The 15,426-nt window shown below is 47.7% G+C and overlaps 1 long non-coding RNA gene across 1 annotated transcript; it reads right to left on the reverse strand.

The window, feature by feature from the left end:
• Window positions 1-2,002: 2,002 nt before the first annotated feature.
• Window positions 2,003-3,995, reverse strand: LOC120667739. The gene is made up of 2 exons (XR_005672211.1): window positions 3,859-3,995; window positions 2,003-3,228 (listed from the first exon to the last, which is right to left on the reverse strand). It is a non-coding gene; the product is annotated as an uncharacterized LOC120667739 (long non-coding RNA).
• Window positions 3,996-15,426: the final 11,431 nt, after the last annotated feature.

A 15,426-nucleotide genomic window follows, 5' to 3' on the forward strand; every position in this document is an offset into this window, starting at 1 on the left:
CAGCCCTGCCGAGCGTGGACGGCACCGTAGATGAAGGAGCAACGACACTTTGTTCCTAGATGTATTGCAAAAATGCTACCTAGAACCTATTTGTGCTTGTCATGAACTATTTGTGCTTGTCATGGACCACTTTAGGTTGAGATGGACAAGATCCTTGTAATGGACTACTGTAGGTTGCAATGGACTATGTGCTTGTGTGCTTACGGCTCTCTATCTCTTTATTGGTTGGTTTGAATTTATGTTAGTACAAGCCCCACTTGCTGCAACAAGTTTTATTTTTATGGGGTGGGGCAGTTTTGGTTCGGTGTGTGTGTATGGACCTGCTCAGCATGATAGGTCTGCCTATTTCATTGATGAGCTAAGTAATATTTGTCAGGGTTGTGTTCTACCTCTTGTGATTGCTGGAGTTTTTAACCTCATAAGTCTTTGATGGATCTCTTTAACAAATTCATTGGGAATCATAACTACTTCTTCTTTCTGTGATCAGTCTTTGATGGATCAATCTTTAACCAGACCAAGCTACTTGTTCTTTGAAAATAAATGGATCTTGGAGCAAGGTTTCACTAATCTTGTTTCTGGAAAATGGCAAGAACCAAAAGAGAGGAGGCCTGAGACATGCTACTTAGTGGATGCTTGGCATGACAGCCTATGCATGATTAGACAATTCCTCAAGGGTTGGGGGATTTAACAAGCTGGGGAGAAGAAAAAGTCCCTGTTTTGCATGACCTATGCTACTAACTTTTACAAATCCCTGTTTGGCTCCTATGATCCAAGCCACTTGAGACCATTAGCACCTACAAGCAGAGCAGCAGCAAGCACCAGCAGCAGAAGCAAGGCAGAGCAGCAAGGAAGCTATCTGGCGAATTCTGTGCTTGTCGCGCCACTCCGGGTGGCGCTACAAAGCTACTCTGTCGCACCACTGGGAGTGGCGCGACCAAAGGGAGCTGCGACGCCACCAAGTGAAAATGCAGTCCTTACTAGGCTTGGGCACACAATGGCGTGACAGAGTAGGGTTGTCGCGCCAACACTACTGGCGCGACAGATGCCCTGTCAGCCCGACAGTGTGGACACGCTGGCTCGGACGTGGTCCTAGCTGTCGCGCCACATGCACTGGCGCGACAAGTCTGTCACGCCACGCGGGCTGGTGAGATAAGGCCAATATCCTGGGCCCGCGCCGGCCTCTTCTCTCCCACCCTCCCTTTCTTTCCCTCACTCCTCCCCGACCAGAGCAACAGTAGGTCGTCGCCGCCGGCCGCCCCACCCCCCAGATCCCGCTATATCCGGCCTTTTGGTTGGTTTGAAGTTGGGGGAAACGTTCCCCACCCTTCCCCGAAGGTATTGCTCCCATTTTCCCTCCTTAAACCGTGAACATTTGTAGATATTAGGGATTCTTGGTGATTAGGGTTTGGTTCTTCATTTGAAAAATAATGTCGTAGTTTTTAGTTTTCTCATGATTAGGGCTTTCTCATGATTAGGGCTTCGGATGATTAATATGATTTCTAGGATTGAGTAGTGGTTCTTGATTTCAGAAATAATGTTGTAGTTTATAGTTTTCTCATGATTAGGGCTTTCTCATGATTAGGGCTTCGGATGATTAATATGATTTCTAAGATTGAGTAGTGGTTCTTGATTTGAAAAATAATGTCGTAGTTTATAGTTTTCTCATGATTAGAGCTTTCTCATGATTAGTGCTTCGGATGATTAATATGATTTCTAGGATTGAGTAGTGGTTCTTGATTTGAAAAATAATGTCGTAGTTTATAGTTTTCTCATGATTAGTGCACACAACTCCAATAATTAATTTGTGCCAGTTATTCTCCCAACTCAGTTATTTTGTTCTTGTGACTTAGTTATCCTTGTCTGACCACTCAGTTATTCTGGTATGCGGCCTACGGCAACCTCAGCAAACCGAGATCCACACGTGAAATTTGTCTGTGTTTGCTTTGGTGGAGTCATTCAAATATCAAAGTTCTCACCAAATCCTATGACATTACGGAAGAAGTTCTCCAAGATGATTCGCTGGTTAGGTAGGTGAAGCGCCCCGACCCGAAGATCAAGGCTAAACCATGTATTAATTACCGAATAAGGTCTCCGGCATAATACATGTTACATCAAGTGGAGTCCAGAGTCATACAGAGCTTTATTTAACACGTACATGAGGGGTAAAGTGACAACACAGCGCTACACAGAATAACCACAGGATCACAACTAGCATAACGACATGCAAGACTAGCTCTTCGTCCATCACGGCTCCACTCGATCACCTTGGGTGCGGACGCGATCTACTCGTAATCTTCTGGCACAAAGTCAGGATCCTCTGAAAAGAAATAATCAACAAGGGTTGAGTACGAAAGTACTCAGCAAGTCCCACCTCACCCTTACGGGGAGGGAGTTACAGATTAATATGCCAAGGTCCATTAATCCATCAGAATAAATAACAAATATAGTATTAAAGGTAACCCAACCAATCATCCATCTCATAGGCTAGGTGGCTCAACTAGTTGAGATGTCCACACCGTAACCTGTCCAAACCGAGGACACGGACCATTCGAATGGATTGTACACTCTGCAGAGGTTGTACGCTTTACCCACACGCACTTCACCGTCCAGCGACGGCTCCGTCATAGCCGACACCCAGCCGTGGCTCAACCCCGACTAGTCGCCCATAAACCCCCGGGTCTTGACCAATCCAGGTCTCACCCCCAAACATAACCACCTCGGACGACTACCAGGTTAGCCAGTGGGATTAGGCTAAGGCTTGCCCATACAAGCTCATGTGGTCGTACTGAAAGTAGGTTAGGTGAGATGGCACCACAACACACGGTCCTTAAGGTTCATCAGGGCAGCCACAACCATAACCAACCAAACCCGAGATGTCACCACGACAGAGCTCGGTCGCATGTCTACCACCACGGTAGCGCATGCACCAACACATCCCGCACTGCCTTGATCTCATTACCAACCCAGTTTCATCATTTAACAAGATCTGATAATATGCAGGTCTGGCAGTAAATCAACATGCAACATGGCTTCATTCAGTGGTTTCTCTCATTCTCTCAGTGTTTCATCTCATGCCATCCCTATGTCTATCAAGTTTTAGTTAACCTCACTTAGGATCAAGCATGGTCAACGTAAAGGATCGATGAGACTTGCCTTCGCTTACGTACGCGTCGGTGGCGGCGGCTTCCTGGTCTCCTGGTTCCTCCGGACTCTCCTCCGGAATCGATTCTATTTCGACAGAGTCGTGCGCAAACAATCATACAAGCAAAGTAAACATACATCAATACATCTCACAAATATTGTTGTATTAAATAGAGTTTGATTTTAGATGAATTTAGGAAGAAGAATTAATGGAATCGGAATTTGGATGAGTAAGATATTGTTGTTGAAATATTGGATATTTAATTAATCCTGAAAATGGACTAATATAATTGGAAGGAGTTGCACGTGGTGGCTTTGGTGGATTCTTTTTGGGCTGCTCGACTTGTACTTGGGCTGGTGGGTTTGTCTATGAATGGGCTCGGTAAAGAGGATGAGCAGGTTACGGGAAGGAACACGGAACAGGGACTTCGTGCTCCCCAGCTCCGGTCACCATGCATGGGCATGCCGTGCTCTCTGGAGCTTGCCGTACGGCAGCTCGGGCTACCATACGGAAAACTGAGTATACGGGGAGAGAGAGGAGGGTGAGGGCGTTCCATTTTGGTGACTTCGAGCATGTGAGGCGCAGGTCGGTTCCGGCCACGTGACAGCCATGGCCATGGCGCCAGAAGCTCGTCGAGCTCGGCTCAGGTGTGGGAGGTTGGGATGGGGACGATGGGGTGTGTGGAGCTGGTGGTGGAGAAGCTGCTAGGACCTTACCTTGGCGCAGAGTGGCTCAGGGAGAGGGTCGATGGCCGGGGCTTTGTTTCGTGAGTGGAGGAGAGGGATGACTGAGAGTTGCTGCAGCAAGCGGAGCGGAGCGGACTGGCGAGCTTTGGGCTGGGGCGGAGCTCTGCACGGCCTCGCTCTTTATAGGCGCGGAGGGCGGCTGCAGCAAGGGCGACGGTGTGTGGTGCAGCAACCCGGCGTCAACACACACAGTGCTGAGCTTGTAGCTGAGGCGATAGCAGCGTTGACGGCACGAGCGACGAGACGACATGGCCGGCGAGCAAGACTGCAGCAAGGTGGAGGCGTGGCGTGGGGTGGCACGGCGTGGTGCCGGGTGCAGCGCGTAGTGTGGGGACGCAGCGGGGGCGGCACGGCGGGGTGCCGGCGTGTCGCACGTGCTGAGCGAGGAAGAAGCATGGCAAGAGGGGCCGGGTTGGCGAGCTGCAGGGGCGTGGTCGCAGCAATGAGCTGTTCGAGCATGGTGGCTGCTGCAAGGATTGCTTGTGCGTGTGTAGCTTGTCTAGCTGACGAGCTTGCTTGCGTGCATGCAGGGGTGCGTCGTGCTTGTGTCTTGCTTGTACGTGTGTGTATGCCTATGTGCTGGTAGGTTGGAGAGGAGGGAGATCAGGAGAGGTGGAGGCGATTGGTTGTTTGGAAGATTATGAGAAAAAAAAAATAATTAGGAGGTGATTAGGAAAGAGATGGAGTTTAGATGACTAAGGACTTGAGCTCGAGAGATTAGTTTTGCAATAGTTTTTAAATTCGAGTGGTTTTTGTTAGTGAATTTTAGGGATGTTACAAACCTACCCCACTTAGGTTGAATCTCGTCCCCGAGATTCAGCTTCACCACTAAAGAGACTGGGAAACTCGGCTCGGAGCGCATCTTCTCTCTCCCAAGTTGCTTCTGCTTCCGAATGCCTGCTCCACTGAACTCGGCAAATCCTGACTTCTGAGTTGCGGGTTCTTCGCGTCACAGTGTCCAGAATTTTTACTGGTACCTCTTGATATCTGAGATCATCTTGCAGGTCGATTGTCTCTGGGGCCACTTGTTCTTCTGGTACTCGCAGGCACTTTCTGAGTTGGGACACATGGAATACATCGTGTACATCTGACATCTCTGCTGGCAACTGGAGCTTATAGGCTACCGCTCCAACTTTCTTGATAATTGGGAAAGGTCCAATGTAACGTGGGGCTAACTTTCCACGCACTTGGAATCTGCGTGTGCCGCGAATTGGGGAAACTTTAAGGTACACATAGTCTCCCACTTCGAAGCTGAGAGTACGTCTTCTTTTATCGGCATAACTTTTCTGGCGGGATTGAGCTGCCTTTAGATTCTCTCTGTGGTGATGGCCCTGTTGACCATAGCATTAAAGTCACTGTGGGTGGTGACTTCAACCAAGGTCCTGATTTCAGGGTTAAGCCCACTAAGAAAAGCTTCTTGTTTCTTCTCGTCGTCATTGATATCCTCTGGTGCATAACGAGACAACTCTGTGAACTTATGAAGATACTCCGTCACGTTCATACCACCTTGACGAAGCTTTCTGAACTCATCCCTCTTGAGCTTCATAACACTGCTGGGAATGTGATGTTCTCTGAAGATCTTGACAAAGTCAGCCCATACCATCTCGTTAGCATTTTCGTTTATTTCCCTGTAACTCTGCCACCAAGCAAGGGCTGGTCCCTTTAACTGCTGTACTGCGAGCAAAACCTTGTCTCTGTCATCTGCATGGACCACTTCGAGCTTCATTTCAATCTCTCGCAGCCAATCATCTGCCTCGATCGGGTTATCAGATCCTCCAAACTTAGGTGGCTGCAAGCGGTTGAAATCTGCAATTCTGCTGCCATTGCCATTATGTTGCATTGCAGGTCTATTGTTGCCAAGATTGCCTTGAGCTTGAGCTGTGAGAGTGGTCACAAGAACTTGAAGGAGTTGGTTCTGCTGCTGCAGTATGGCTGCCAAGTCAATGGGTGCTGGGGCACGGGGAGGTAGTGGCGGTAGTTGTCCATTTTCTGGTGCTTCTGGGGCTACATTCAGAGGGGCCTGGTTTCTCTGGTTGACCTCGTCACCGTCTTCCTGAGCATGGAGTCCCTGGACTCGGCTCGAACGACGAGACATCTACGGTCAAGGAGGGCAAGATTAGGTGACTCCCCTAATATAATGCTGGGGTATATTTGTATATAACAGCACACAACTCAAACAAATCATTCAAGCACACACAAGCATTCATTCAAACAAGCAGGGATACAAGACACGACTGATTACAATAATGCGGCTCGACTTTTAAGAGTCGGCCGGAACAACTTGACTACTGGTCCCTACGACACGGTCTTCGGGGTCACTGCTTCCGGGATCTCGGGGAGATGCGGGAGGCGTGGGTGGCACTGATTCACCAATCCTCCTGCGCGGTTGGGACAAGGGATACATCGGAATTCCCTCTAGTATTGGTGGCTCCGCGGCAGTCCTGGGATGGCGTTCCTTGCGCTTGGCACGGTCCACTAGGTAGACACCCCTAAGGAGCTGACTGTGGCGGTCTGCTTGCTCCCTAAGGTTCTCTTCGGCTGCAGCAAGGCGGCTTTCAGCTTCAGCTGCTCGGGCTTCTGCCTGAGCTAAGGCCAGCTTGGTCTTACGCCAACGGGACTCCGCACTCTCAGCACGTTGGATGAGATCTTTCACGCGCTGATGCAGTTGGTCGCACAAATCGTCGAGGCTAAGCAAATAGCCAGACATAGCGACAACTGTGGGGTTCTTCTCTGTTCCTGCGGGGCTCTCCAGGTTGCGGATCCTCGCCGCCCAAGCAGGACGGTTTCGATCCAGCGGGGGAAAGTACTTCATGGGAGTGGAACCCAAGTGCCATTCAAATATCTGGCACAAGTACCGCAGTGCTTTGCGAGCTGCAAGTTGAATGGTGTCAGGCATACGGGCTCCAGTGGCGGTGACGCTCCAGGGTTGCATCTCCAAGTACTTATCACTGGCACCAATATGGATAGTGACCTCACAGCTTTCGGTGCCATGCTCCACGAACTCGCGACCCACGTACTCCGGTCGTTCCGGAATACCAAGTCGCACCGTGGCGGCATAAAGCACCCTGGGGAATCCATCTTCGTTGATGCAGTAGGTGGTGGTCCAGTCATCCGCCATCTGATTTTCAAGGGTAGGGTTAGCATAACAAGGATAAAGTTTAAGGAGAAATATATTTTCAAGGATTGACCATCCTAGGGCTCCTACAGTCATCGTTTACTACCGGTTCGCGTCCTACAGCCAAGCATGGCTCTGATACCACCTGAAGCGCCCCGACCCGAAGATCAAGGCTAAACCATGTATTAATTACCGAATAAGGTCTCCGGCATAATACATGTTACATCAAGTGGAGTCCAGAGTCATACAGAGCTTTATTTAACACGTACATGAGGGGTAAAGTGACAACACAGCGCTACACAGAATAACCACAGGATCACAACTAGCATAACGACATGCAAGACTAGCTCTTCGTCCATCACGGCTCCACTCGATCACCTTGGGTGCGGACGCGATCTACTCGTAATCTTCTGGCACAAAGTCAGGATCCTCTGAAAAGAAATAATCAACAAGGGTTGAGTACGAAAGTACTCAGCAAGTCCCACCTCACCCTTACGGGGAGGGAGTTACAGATTAATATGCCAAGGTCCATTAATCCATCAGAATAAATAACAAATATAGTATTAAAGGTAACCCAACCAATCATCCATCTCATAGGCTAGGTGGCTCAACTAGTTGAGATGTCCACACCGTAACCTGTCCAAACCGAGGACACGGACCATTCGAATGGATTGTACACTCTGCAGAGGTTGTACGCTTTACCCACACGCACTTCACCGTCCAGCGACGGCTCCGTCATAGCCGACACCCAGCCGTGGCTCAACCCCGACTAGTCGCCCATAAACCCCCGGGTCTTGACCAATCCAGGTCTCACCCCCAAACATAACCACCTCGGACGACTACCAGGTTAGCCAGTGGGATTAGGCTAAGGCTTGCCCATACAAGCTCATGTGGTCGTACTGAAAGTAGGTTAGGTGAGATGGCACCACAACACACGGTCCTTAAGGTTCATCAGGGCAGCCACAACCATAACCAACCAAACCCGAGATGTCACCACGACAGAGCTCGGTCGCATGTCTACCACCACGGTAGCGCATGCACCAACACATCCCGCACTGCCTTGATCTCATTACCAACCCAGTTTCATCATTTAACAAGATCTGATAATATGCAGGTCTGGCAGTAAATCAACATGCAACATGGCTTCATTCAGTGGTTTCTCTCATTCTCTCAGTGTTTCATCTCATGCCATCCCTATGTCTATCAAGTTTTAGTTAACCTCACTTAGGATCAAGCATGGTCAACGTAAAGGATCGATGAGACTTGCCTTCGCTTACGTACGCGTCGGTGGCGGCGGCTTCCTGGTCTCCTGGTTCCTCCGGACTCTCCTCCGGAATCGATTCTATTTCGACAGAGTCGTGCGCAAACAATCATACAAGCAAAGTAAACATACATCAATACATCTCACAAATATTGTTGTATTAAATAGAGTTTGATTTTAGATGAATTTAGGAAGAAGAATTAATGGAATCGGAATTTGGATGAGTAAGATATTGTTGTTGAAATATTGGATATTTAATTAATCCTGAAAATGGACTAATATAATTGGAAGGAGTTGCACGTGGTGGCTTTGGTGGATTCTTTTTGGGCTGCTCGACTTGTACTTGGGCTGGTGGGTTTGTCTATGAATGGGCTCGGTAAAGAGGATGAGCAGGTTACGGGAAGGAACACGGAACAGGGACTTCGTGCTCCCCAGCTCCGGTCACCATGCATGGGCATGCCGTGCTCTCTGGAGCTTGCCGTACGGCAGCTCGGGCTACCATACGGAAAACTGAGTATACGGGGAGAGAGAGGAGGGTGAGGGCGTTCCATTTTGGTGACTTCGAGCATGTGAGGCGCAGGTCGGTTCCGGCCACGTGACAGCCATGGCCATGGCGCCAGAAGCTCGTCGAGCTCGGCTCAGGTGTGGGAGGTTGGGATGGGGACGATGGGGTGTGTGGAGCTGGTGGTGGAGAAGCTGCTAGGACCTTACCTTGGCGCAGAGTGGCTCAGGGAGAGGGTCGATGGCCGGGGCTTTGTTTCGTGAGTGGAGGAGAGGGATGACTGAGAGTTGCTGCAGCAAGCGGAGCGGAGCGGACTGGCGAGCTTTGGGCTGGGGCGGAGCTCTGCACGGCCTCGCTCTTTATAGGCGCGGAGGGCGGCTGCAGCAAGGGCGACGGTGTGTGGTGCAGCAACCCGGCGTCAACACACACAGTGCTGAGCTTGTAGCTGAGGCGATAGCAGCGTTGACGGCACGAGCGACGAGACGACATGGCCGGCGAGCAAGACTGCAGCAAGGTGGAGGCGTGGCGTGGGGTGGCACGGCGTGGTGCCGGGTGCAGCGCGTAGTGTGGGGACGCAGCGGGGGCGGCACGGCGGGGTGCCGGCGTGTCGCACGTGCTGAGCGAGGAAGAAGCATGGCAAGAGGGGCCGGGTTGGCGAGCTGCAGGGGCGTGGTCGCAGCAATGAGCTGTTCGAGCATGGTGGCTGCTGCAAGGATTGCTTGTGCGTGTGTAGCTTGTCTAGCTGACGAGCTTGCTTGCGTGCATGCAGGGGTGCGTCGTGCTTGTGTCTTGCTTGTACGTGTGTGTATGCCTATGTGCTGGTAGGTTGGAGAGGAGGGAGATCAGGAGAGGTGGAGGCGATTGGTTGTTTGGAAGATTATGAGAAAAAAAAAATAATTAGGAGGTGATTAGGAAAGAGATGGAGTTTAGATGACTAAGGACTTGAGCTCGAGAGATTAGTTTTGCAATAGTTTTTAAATTCGAGTGGTTTTTGGTTAGTGAATTTTAGGGATGTTACAGTAGGTGTCTGCCCTGTAGCAACTGTGCGACCCATGTCAGCTGCTTCTCCAGCACCAACCACGACAACCCCGTCGTCACCATCAACTACTATGGCAATACTCCAAGGGAAGGAGAAAGTAGTGGTCACGGTAGCCAGCTGGAAGGAGAAAGCCAAGGTCGCGGTAGCCAGCAAGATGCTTTGCCGGATCTTATATCGATGTAATTGCTGGAACGGTCTTGTGAGATGGATTTCTGTTGCCTGATCTGTATGCATGTACATCTAGAGTATCTGTTTGCATGCTACAGAGTATGTGATTTGTTATGGACTTGTTTGGTGATACTTGTGAGCTTGGTGGTGGACTTGGTCTGATTTGTGGAGTTGTGATGATATCTGTATACTATATGTGTGATATGTATACTTGTTTGGTGGTATATGTGATATTTGAGACATTTGTGTGATATATGTGATATTTGAGCATCATCAATTTGAACAGGACTCGAGTTGCGCCATTCTTCAGTACGCTTGGCCGCCATTGGAAACTATGAACAACAGAATATATGAAAAATACAAAAGAGTATAAGGAAATTGTAGAATCAAAGAGATCATTTATATATTCATGGTATAAAATATTTCTAACTCCAAAAAAATAGAGTGAGGCCGGCCAGCCATGTGGCGGCTTTGTTTATTCTTTGATGTACATCATAGAGTGTCAAAATAATTCATTCATACTACAAAATTTGTATTAACAATAAATATGCTGTCTCACAATTATTTTTGTCACTCTCTTCAGTTTTCTTACATATTCACAATTACTCCCATATCCTTGAACTTTGTTACGAAAATGAATCTACAATGTCGACATTATCACTCACTCTTTTGTCTCTCTATGTATGTGTCTACGTATTTGTCTCTTGCGAATGAGAGAAAGAAAGAATGGAGACATCGCAGATTCTTTCTTATAATCAAATAGAGGACTCATCATATTTTCAACTTTAATTAATCACTAACTTAGATTACAAGCAAAGTACAAAAGAGAATATTGAAGTACAAAATTGTAACAATTTCATGTCCTCAATCATTATAAACCTATTGTAACATTTTCATGTCCTGAATCTATGTATAGCTCAAGAACACCTAGAACATTTATGTGTCATTTAATCTAGATTTAAATCTAAGGTTCAAAATTTCCGAGAACTGTCCATGGTCATGTTGACAAAGTTGTAGAACTTATTCCAAGGAGTGCAAAGCATTTTATTTTACATTTTTAGGATTTATTTACAAATTTAAATCAATTTTATAAGTTCCCTATTTTAATTTCAAACTTTAGTTGCATTTTTTAAATGGATAAGGAGTCCCTCCTTTTAAAATCCTAAAAGAACCTCTGAAGTAATAATCCTAAAGGCCAATCCTAAAATCCTAAGTTTGAGTTTGCATTTTTTAGATTTTTCTACAAATTCATATCAATTTTACAAACTCGTTGAAATGGATTTTGTAAACCCTAAATAGGGGATGACAGGTCAGTGCCAAAACAGTCGTTGTGCAGTAGGCTTGTCGCGCCAACACCACTAGCGCGACAGAGGGCCGCTGTCGCGCCATTGTGTGTCCAAGCCCAGTAAGGACTGCATTTTTCACTTGGTGGCGTGGCAGCTCCCTTTGGTCGCGCTACTCCCAGTGGCGCGACAGAGTAGCTTTGTAGCGCCACACGGAGTGGCGCGACAAGCACAGAATTCGGCAACCTTTCTGCTCTGCCTTGCTGCTCCCTCTCGCTGCACGCTATTTACAACAAGATTTCAAATTCAAAGTATTTTCGTAATTTGTTCGCATAAATGCTTATCGACATCTGTTGCACCTATGATTCGGACACCGAAACATATTCTAATTAAAAAACATTGAGCATGGACATCGTTCAAAACTTCAAAACCAACAAATTCGCAATAGAGCAGTCTTGAACAAATGTTGCTCCAAATTCTGAAATCTATAACTTTCATACACAGCTAACACAATTCAATGCTATTTTTTATTTTTCTTGCATAATTTTTTAAATTTGAACAGAACATATACTTAAAAAAAGAACTCAATATTCAAAAGAACTAAATTTTTTCCACTTTCAAATTCAACGTGCTTTGCCATTCATTTTCATAAAAAAATATTTATAAGATTACGGTGCACAATTGTTAAGTTTACACGCGGGTTATGCCACAACAATTTTTGCATCTGCAGTTGCGATTGTAATCTAAAACAGTAGTTCAATAATGGAGATGACCCATCATTAAATTGCACACGATACAAACTAAATAAATTCCTAATTTCATAACCATACAATGTTCGAAACTACAAATAAAGTCTCATACACATACGACAACCACATGAATAGGTAAAGCACATAAATAGTCTAGCAATAAAAAAAATCCGTCACACACATAGTCCAATCATATATAGAGTCCATACAATTATAAATAAAACAAGCTAACCAGAGTCGCCTTCAATCAAAAGCTCTCCCCAACCATCATCATCATCTCCATCATCTTGGACTACAGCTTTCCCCTGTCTTACCTCAATTTGGGACACTATGACTTCTACTTCATCTGCATTCATTGACCACCACTTGTCATCATCTCCATCATCAGGAACGTGGTCATGCTCAGAAGCACTCTTCCCTTTGTCCTGCACTGCACTATTCCCTTGGTTATCGACTACAGGTGTGTCCACTGATTTTCCTTTCCTGTCAGACGGGTGATCCTGGCCAGGTAAGTCTCCTACAAGTGCCTTCATTGCCTCCATTTGAGTAGCTCTAATACCCAAAACCTCCGTGTTCGCGGATGACACATCGTTCTCAACGTTGGGCACCTTGTGTGGCAGATCGGCAACTACGGCCTGCATTGCCTCCATCTGAGCCTCCTGAGCTAAATCCTCCATCTTTTCCATTTCTTCCATCCTCTTGTTAGCCTCCAATTTCTGAAAATATTCTTCCCATGAACCCTTTCGGTATTTAGCTTCCGGATCAATAGTAAAACCTTTCTTTGCTCTTTCCTCCCTTAACCTCTGCCTCTCCATCTCCTCCTCCTCCTCCTCCTCCTCCTTCTCATAATTTGCCAAAAACTCTCTATCTGTGAGGGGCCGTGAGTACTTGCTTCGGTTCCTCCTCCAATAAACAATTCAATCCTCAAGAGTCGCCTTTTCTGCTGCCTTCTTTCCATACTCACGCCGTAGGTCTTGGAGTACAGGCCCTGACATAAATGACTCAAGGGGCAAAGTAACTTGGTAATCCTTCCTTATCTTTAGTTTTCTATTTAAAGTGTCTCGAGATTTCCAAGGCTCTTTTGTTCTGCCCAATTGCAACATTAGCTCCTACCAGCCTTCGAACCACTCCCAATCACATGTCCTTCCCTCCTGAAAAATTATTGAGAGCCAAACATTCAGAAATGTTTGGATACCAAATACTAACACAATGACAGAATCATAAGGAGTTTCAACTTTGTTGTTAATATACGAACCCAACACTCTCCGTAGCTATTGCCACAGTAATATCCGTAGCCAAGCTCCAAAGGAACTACGTCTTTTGTGGCCAGAATACCACACTTGCATCGAAGACTAGGAGTAGTTGTACATGGCCATGGCTTCTTTGCACTCTCAAATTCTCGCACTTCCTCTTCTGTCGGCCAATGAGATCTAGGACCATAAATATACTCATTGAAGTCACATGCCGGCCATCCATCCTGCATGACACATAACATTAGCGAGCATCTACTCCTGCAAAATGAAAGAATCAATGCTACGCTACATGACACTTACTCTAGTCTTTAGCGAGCATCTAAAAAAGGAGTGAACTTTGCAGGGACACCAATATTAGGCCTTTGAAGTTTGGCACGAACACCGCAATGACATTTGGGAGGATTGTTCACACGATATATAGCAGCTTCTTGCTTCTCTTCCTCTGTCATAGGTGGTGGATTTGGTGGGGGAGGGACCCATCGTCTAAACTCATTGTACGCCCACGACTCTGACCGATAATAAGGGAACAGCCAAATTCTAGGATCGAACTTATCCGGACCATCGATCCACTGAAAGAAAAAGCAGTGGCAAGGATTCAATGAATCATTCCACTTGCATATGTAGAATGCTCTACCAGCCGTCTTGGGATGCCTCGATTGCTTCACCTCTGCCAGCTGATTGCCCGGTTCACAACGACAGAATGGAACTGGAAGGGCAGGAAGGACTGGGGCATCCTCATCACACTTGGATGGGTACTGTCCACCACCAAGCAGCTTGTACCGGGCATCGCTCATTGCCATGTGCACTGCAGATACATAAATTAAATCGCCATGTGAAATAAAAAAAACTTATGGAAACAAAAACAAAATAATTATGGAAACAAAATATATACTAATTAATCACAATATAACAACGCTCAAAATATAATATGTACATTCCTAAAACTATGGAATAAAATTACATGTAACTCATATTAACATCCCCACTACTCAATCCTAGAAATCATATTAATCGATGCATGCACGTACTACCTCACGTCCAAATCGAGAGCAGAGTACCATCTAAGTATCATCTAAAATCCTAATCATAATAAAACTATCAACAACACCACTATTTCTCATATCAAGAACCTAACCCTAATAAAAAAAACCACCAATAACTACTAATACACACGGTTAAACGATGAGATATTAAGGGCAATACCTTCGGGGAAGGGTGGTAAACGATTCCCCGTACTTTTCCCCCTCAAAAAATCCGATTTTGGGGGATCTGGGGGGTGCCGGCGGCCGGCGGCGACCCTGGACGCGCTGTGGTCGGGGTGGAGCGAGGGAAGGAAAGGGAGGGTGGGGGGAGAAGGGGCCGGCGGCCCAGGACATTGGCTTTGTCGCGCCAGCCCGCATGGCGCGACGGGCTTGTCGCGTCAGTGCATGTGGCGCGACAGGGAGGGCCACGTCATCGCCGTCGCGGGGCTGCGCTGGCTCGGGCCGCCAGCGTGGCCACACTGTCGCGCCACATGCAATGGCGCGGCAGAGGCTATCTGTCGCGCAATGCGGCCTGGCGCGATCAAACGGGTTACACCCTGCAAATAAAAACCAATACGGATTAAATTTAAAATATTTTTTTAAAAAAAGTTAAAAATAAAAAAAACTTCCGCTGCGCTTCACTCCCCGCGGTCGTCTCCTCTCCTCCGTCGGTGCCCTCGACCGACAGCCTTCCCCCATTGACACGCTGGCCCCACCGCGCGCCAGCTCACCCGTCTTCCACCTCCCGCCTCACTGGCACGCTCTCCCCCACCCTCACCTCAACTCGGCAATAAACAATCCCCAAATCCCAAGCGCCCGAGCTCACCGAACGCACGCAGTTAACTCTAATCAAAATCGCCCCGCCGTTACAATAATCCCCCGTCGATTCTTAATACCCCGCGGCGACAGCGACAGCGGAACCAACTCACGTTGCCGCGGCTTCCGCCATCGGTGCGGTGCCCTGTCCTCCCCCCTCCCCTCTCGTTGCCTGCCTCGCGTAGTTAAGCCCGGCCCCCGCCCACTACCGCTACTAGTAGCAGCACGCGCTCTCTTGCAGCGGGAGATGCGGTGCTGATCCGTGCCAGCACCTGCTCGGATCTCGGGAGTAGTAGCTCGTCGGTTCTTGGCGAGCCGAGCTCGCGCGCC

Source organism: Panicum virgatum, chromosome 2K (assembly GCF_016808335.1).
Source record: "Panicum virgatum strain AP13 chromosome 2K, P.virgatum_v5, whole genome shotgun sequence".
NCBI classification, from domain to species: Eukaryota; Viridiplantae; Streptophyta; class Magnoliopsida; order Poales; family Poaceae; genus Panicum; species Panicum virgatum.